We start from the raw sequence: 7,767 nt of genomic DNA on the forward strand, positions 1-7,767 counted from the left end.
TGATTAACCACAAGAAAATCTGGAATGGTAGGAACTCTATCACCAGTAACCTTCCTTGTACTAGTTATTTATTTGAGCTTCTGTATGTCGATAAAATTGGTTCTGAACTGGGAATGCAACTCAGACCGCCCTTAACGCAGAATTTGATCCTTTCGTGACAATACAGCTCGACTACAATTTGTTGTTTGTTCAAAACTGCAGATTCCTCAACATCTCCACATATCGTACGTTATTGGGTTCGAATCCTGACCCGGTACTAAAGTTTTCATTATGTATTATTAAGCTTTAGCACGAAAACACCTATCTGCTGGTGGATAATAATTTTGAATTTTTATGTATTTCAATTCGTTGTCAACGCTAATGATATCACGTTTTTGACTCCCAGTGAGACACAGAAGTATTTGCGAGATCACTGTAAGTTCAAGGATGTTATTCCGAGCTGCTGGTGGAGAAAAATTTGGTAGCTGACGTCTCTTTGTGTGTAGTCAACAACGATATGTGTGAGGTTCGATTCCCAGTCAGCACTGAACTCTTTGTCATATTAATTCTAGTTCAAACATGTTCACATGTCACAGCTCGTGTAACAAACCCATATTTAGTGTTCGTTTTCTCTAGAATTTAACAGCGATAGGTGGCGGGTTGGAGTCCTGGGAAGGAAAAAATTAATGTTTCGACTCGTCATTTCAGTGAAAGCATCTTGCTACTGCCGAGAAAACCTGATATGTCACAGATGATAGTGCTTCGATAACAATCCGATTAGGTTCTGGGTTAGAATCCTACTTGTGAAGAAGCAATATTTAACATTTCTCATAGTTCGTTAACAGGGACAATAGGTGGTGGGTAGGAATTCGCGTCTGTTAAAAATGTGTATGTTATGTAATTTAAAGTTGATATTTGCTAACTGATACTGTCTAAAATCGTGGTATATCACTGTCGGTATGCCTAGTCAGGAATGACTGTTAGTTTCCGTCAGTCATGAAAACTTGGCTTAGTCTGCATGACCTGGCTTTGAATCCATATGCAGAACGAGACGGTTCGTCGTGTCATTTGAAATTCATACCTAGTCTCAACTAGCTGCTCGTGAATAAAATAAATTTTTAATGTCATTTTGTGTTAAATAATAAGTACGGTATATTACTTTGAAGAGGAAATCATGAATACGACGAACTTACTACTTGCATTACCAATCTGACGTAATAATAAGAGTGGTAACGTATCATGTATGTCATTTATTGTAATAAATGTGAGCTTATAAGCCTTAAGGGCAGTCTTACCTGTAATAAGTTGTGCCTGATATTTGTAGTATCGTGGTATTACTGTACATCTTGAGTTATAGCGATACAGAACAGTGTTTTGTAGTGGTGACTTGTTGGAACCATTTTCAATAGTCAAACGACTGTACTGAGGAGCGATTAGAGGACCTGCAAGACAGCTGCGTTATGCGGGTTGCATGCGAGTCAGGCGAAATGCAATTCAGGTCGTTCGGATACTTTTGAGCTTGACTGTACGTGGTATGCAACCAGTGGTGCGATGCTTCTTGGCCGTCGTTTTGCCTTGTCCAACGTCCACTGGACCCATGGATGCCCACGTGAATGTTCCTCAAAGAATTATGGAGCCACTGGCAAGTTGTCTCCATCCCACAGGTGTCAAGGAACTGTTCCTTTGGAAGACAACAGATTCGCACCCTGCCATCGGCATGATGAAGAAGGTGTCATGATTCATCAACCCTGCAATGCTCTGCTACTGCGTCTATGTACAGTGCCGATGGTCACTTGCCCATTTCAGTCGTTATTGTAGATGTCGTGGTGTTAACATCGCTACATTTATGGGTTGGCGGCTTCCGAGGCTCATTGTTAGGAATGTTCGGTGCAACGTGTGTTCAGACACACGTGTACTCTGGCCAGCATTAATGTCTGATGTTAGTTCTGGCACAGTTCGCCGCCTGTCCTGTATTATCAGGCTACCCAGCATACAAAGTCCAACATTTGTAATGAGTGGTGGCCGTACAGTTCCACGACGTCTGCAGGTGATTCCACCTTGTTTTCGCCGCGCGTTGAAGACACTCACCACAGCACTCCTCTAACATTGGACAAGTCATGAAGTTTCCAAAATGCTCATGCTGAGCATCCGGGTCTACACTATCTGCCGTTGGTCAGACTCAGATAGATCGCACACCTTTCCCATTGTATACGTGGACAGCAAGCTCGATGATATTGCAAATTCATAGTGCGTATGTCTGACTAACATCCATTCCTCGCCAGGTGATGCTGCTATCACCTGGACGGGTTTACATCGCTAGTGAGTTGGTAATCATAATGTTCTGGCTGATTATTGTATGTGGAGAACTGTATGAACGTTGAAGAGAGGTTGTTCAGATGTGTGTGAAATCTTATTGGGCCTAACTGCTAAGGTCACCAGTCCCTAAGCTTACACACTACTTAACCTAAATCACCCTAAGGACAAACACACACACCCATGTCCGAGGGAGGACTCGAACCTCCGCCGGTAGCGGCCGCAGAGTCCATGACTGCATGAAGAGAGTTAATCCATGCCAATACAAAGAACGCATTGTGTGCGTTCATGAAATGTACCTAACATACTGTGACACAGTAATTAGAAAATAACACATAAGTCTCTGCGTACATCAGCTGTCATCTTATTCTTTGTAGATTGCTTTAAAAATCGATTCTCAAGTAATGACCTTGCTCGTTAATTGTGGTTAGTTTTTTGCTCAAAATATTACTAGGTCACCTAGTTGTCAGTGTATGTTGATTACTGGCTGTTATCCTCTTGTCCAAGCGCAAAATAAATTTTCGATGGTATCGCGACAATAATGAAACTCAACTAAGCAAACTTAAAGCAATTTACATTTATCTGTGGTTGTTCATGTATGGATACTTATTCCAGTAAATGAAACACAGTAAGTGCAGCAAAATGTACAGCCATTGTTAAGCACAACAAGGGATGTATTTGAGCGACGTTCGTGGTGAGAGACCATTAACCGCCTGCAATCCATCCACCCCATTCAGCAGCTGCCGGCACCTGTTGCAGCCTTTAATAAACTGTAGCGGGTCGTGAGGTATCTCCCTTTAAAGCCGCCCATTTACTGGCCGACATAGCGGCCAAACACCTCCCCCACACCCCAGTGAGCGGGTCGCCAATCTGTCGTGTGACAGTTTTCAACATGCAGAACAGAAAGGGAAAGGACGGATTGTGGGGTCGGTGTTAAAATGTAGCAGTGCGCCGGTCCAATCGCAACACTTTTTTTTCTGTTCGTCATGGTTCGTTGTATTTCGTCGTAGCGGACGTCACTTGACATCCATTGAAGTTCGTTGTTGATCTTTTTACTCAGTTTTTTTATTGCAGAGGACAACGAGCTCTCTGCCCGAACACTCTGAGCTACCGTGCCGGTGTCAGTCTGCTTCACTCCCAAATATGCAAAATTATATCCAACCCCAGCAATCTAAAGGAATGTTGCTTACCTGTCCATTTCCCGCTGTACGACACTGGGCAGAAGTTTACTCTGTACGCTGTCATTTTAGTGTTATGTGTAGGGTTCGGAAGGTGGTGAAAAGTCCTATTTACCTGAGTATCTCAAGCATAGGGTCAATGAAATATATATTCATTTTCGGTCGCTTTTTTCCGTAAGAAGGTGGATTATATTATTACGTTTTCTTTTTTGAAGTATTTAGGGCTTATTTGTTTGTTTATTTGGATAAGAACTTTTTTCTCAGCAACTCCGCCCTCGTTCGACTAGTACTAAGTATTCTCAATTGGAGCCATAATGAGGTCACCTATAATACGTGTTTTCTGTAGTGAGCATAACCAAATCTGAAACTAGAGACCCATTGCATTTAAGAACCTGCAGATGTGTATTACACTAGAACACCAGCTAAAGTAATATTTTAGAAGTCTTGTTTCTGTTACTTTAGTCTGTTCCAGCTAAATATGTCAATTACTTTTTCCATGATCGATATTGCGGGTTCGCCGAGTTCATTCTAAGTTACCAAAATAGTTTATTCTAAATTCCTCAAATAGATTTTAGCTAACACGAAGTTTATTTTCCATATTATGCTGATCTAAAATGTACGTATCTGGAAGAAAAGGCTTTCATTCCACGCTAAGCTTTCTTCGCACTATGTTGCATTCCACCAGAACATGGATTTTAATATCCAATGAGCCTATTTTTAAAAATTTTTCAATGAATTTTTGCCCTAAGCCTATGAAGCTTATATAGTGCTAAATAGCCTTAAGTCCTTAGCACACATTTTCACTTACTTCTAAGCCACTAAATTTGCTTCCTCTTTCCTAATATTTATGGAGTATGGAAACTGATCGTCAAATTTACAGAAATGAGGTTACCGAGTGACTGGTAACTTTTTACGCTATTTGTGTTGCGAGACATCTATCAATTTATTTGAAGCTTCCTCATGAGCCGGCCGCGGTGGCCGTGTGGTTCTAGGCGCTGCAGTCCGGAACCGCGGGCTGCTACGGTCGCAGGTTCGAATCCTGCCTCGGGAATGGATGTGTGTGATGTCCTTAGGTTAGTTAGGTTTAAGTAGTTCTACATTCTAGGGGACTGATGACCTAAGATGTTAAGTCCCATAGTGCTCAGAGCCATTTGAATCATTTGAAGCCCTCCTCATGAACACACAACAACTCGTCCCCTGCTATATTTCGCGGCAGGTATACATTCTCCAGTTCCTCCAGTTCTTAATTTCTCCTCAGTCCCCTTTAAGTTGGGTTTCGTTATTTTGCTGTTCCCACCGTTATGACCTGCAAAGCAGCTACTACGCAAAACGTAAGTGTTTTAGTCAGGCTGGATTGATAGCGTAGCCTGTTGTCAGGTGCAGCAGGTAAACGGGTCCCGCGAAGCTTGCCAGGCTTGCGAAAGCTCAAGTTGAACTGCCTTAACCACTGTGCTTCTGTACACATGTACAAAAGCGCGCAAAATGCCGTGGCCGCTAGATGTGCAGTCGACTGGGGACGTTGGGGAAAGCGGCAGCTACCGACAGTCGCTCAGTGCATTGTAGGGGAAATGTCGAACGCTGGAAGGGAGGTGCCGTTCTAAACAGAAGCCTACTCTCACATTTTTTGTACATATTAAGTGGGGCCCCTCCACGCCCACACTTGCATGGCGATCATTCAAAATGATCTACTGTCACCTCTGGTTCCGTTAGTGTGTAAAAAGAATTCCGCAGAAAATGCAGCAATTATTTTCGCCTATCTTGTTAACCATTTGTAACTTTCGTAGAAACGTTATGAGTGGCGAATTTTTGACAATACCAACACATTTCTCTGGATGACGTGTCAAAAGTTGCTTCTTTTGCCAAAACACAGCGGAGTTTACACAGTCTCACTTCACTAGCATGTGCAGACACAGCTGTGAGAGAATTCTAAGACAGTTGTTTATTAAGTGAGGAACTGAGGAAACGTAATTCAGTAGCTTACGAGAAAGCATATCCTCGGTACAAAAAAACCTGTAGTGTCGTCACATATGTTATTCCAAAACTCATAGTATTTCTCGCTTCATCAGCTATCGACGGTCCATAAAAACTACATTCTTTCACCAAAAAAATCTGTAGTTATTAGAAAAACACGGTAGATAATGATGTGGTATCCTCTTTCTGTGCTATCATTAGCCAAAATCTCATTTCGATATCTGAAACCGTTTATGAAATATGAGGAATGTTACGTATATTTCACTCTGGCTTTACCGCTGGCACGGCGCGGTCGCAAATGAATGTGCTACATCAGATCACTTTTCTCAACATTGATGACAGATAAATACCTCTCTCCAAGTCTAAAGAAAAATTCAATACGTTTGTTAAATTTTACAAGCAACAATATATAATGTAATATGCACCAAACGCAAAATCGCAGTGATCCCTATTTTTTATTGCATACTTATCCGAATTTCGCGCAATGTCTTACTCTCGCATAAATATCACAATAACTATCACCGCCGGTCGGAGTGGCCGAGCGGTTCTAGGCGCTACAGTCTGGAACCGCGCGACCGCTACGGTCGCAGGTTAGAATCCTGCCTCTGGCATGGATGTGTGTGATGTCCTTAGGTCAGTTAGGTTTAAGTAGTTCAAAGTTCTAGGGGACTGATGACCTCAGATGTTAAGTCCCATAGTGCTCAGAGCTATTTGAACCATTTTAACTATCACGCAAATAGCACACTAACTATGACCATTAATGGAATGATGGGCACATAATCATGAACCTGGCACATAAAGCTACAAGCAAAGGAAAAATGATTTTTTTTTACCAAATTGTTTCTGTAACTTATCGGCCTGCCCTTTCGAACCAACGAATGAACTCGCCCATCACTTTGGACTAAAGTGGTCACTGCCCGTCGCCCACCATATCCTGCGCGAGCTGTACTCTTGTTCTCCATTGTGGCAGGTTGAGCTGCTTTAGAGGTTGCGACAGAGAGAGGGGCAGACAAGTCTTAGCCGTAGCGTCGATTGAAGAGGTGCCCTACTTCTTCAGCGTAAACTGATGAAACTATAGCCTCTGTTTCTTTTGCGCGCTTTTTTTGGGCTCACAAAATGTTTTCAGACTGCATTTGCTATTTCATCAGGAATATCAACATGGCTACCTTCCTGTAAAACTGTGTTACTTGTTTTGGACAGTCTTCCTGTGCAGTTCTTCTTTTTAAAGTTTACACTACGACAGTAAGTCACTTTTCGTTTCTTTGTATAGTCCACTACATGCCCGTTGTAAACCAGTGAAGGCTTCGCTTTGGGGGACTCGGTGGACTCCATTATGTTAGCACTAAAATTAGGAACACTACTTGCCAATCAGAGGTAACTACAGTACAGAACTCTAGGAGAAAGCCACGCACTCCACGAACTGCTACAGGGACAGGGGTCATTGTGCAAGGAATGGGCTTTGGCTTTCCGCAGAAAATGTCGCAGGCAGCGCCAGACAGACCAGTGAATTCTACTTCTGAAACATTATGTGCACTACCTACAGCGTCTTGGTCCCGTAAAAATGTCAACACAGTCCCTCTCCGTGCAAGTACCATCCCGTGCAAGTTTCACAAACTCGTTATCTGTGCAGTAACAGGACTCACTGGCTATTAGGTACGTGGTCATAATGTTTGTACACGCTGCTCAGTGTATGTCAGGTAATTTTGAACGAGTGTCACAACCAAATATTACAGCTAGCTAACTCCAGTGATTCGTGATCTTCACAAGACGCTTCTCCCACCATATCGTACTCTGCGATCACATACTCAAAACACAACGAACAAAAATGCTTTTATCCTTGGCGGCGTCAAAATCTGAAATCTTATCATATTTACAAACTACAGTTACCACACACACGGATCAAAGGTATCCTCACACCCATTAGTGGACCCTTTGCCTACACAGAGATTAGACGGAACAGTAGAAACACCGCTTGAAGTGCATATTTGAACATAATTTCAGATGACAACGAAGCCCGCTGGGCGCGTCACTATATCTGGCCTCGAATGTCACCTCTATAATATACGCAATATACTGCAAGTGCCCGTCATAATTATAACAGTGTTCTGTATAGTGGCGAGTGCATTATCTCGGAGGTAAGTAAATTCAAACATGGGCAAATTGTTGGTCATCGTATGGTGAGTGCTTCCGTAAGCAAGGTAGCATAGATGTTTGGTGTTTCAGGAGACATTTATACTGCATAGAGGGAAAGCGAAAAACATTCATCCGGTACCTCACAACGCGGACGAAGAGATGTGTTGACTCGGTAATAAAAGGCCATGGAAGA

Source organism: Schistocerca nitens, chromosome 3, assembly GCF_023898315.1.
Source record: "Schistocerca nitens isolate TAMUIC-IGC-003100 chromosome 3, iqSchNite1.1, whole genome shotgun sequence".
Taxonomy (NCBI): Eukaryota; Metazoa; Arthropoda; class Insecta; order Orthoptera; family Acrididae; genus Schistocerca; species Schistocerca nitens.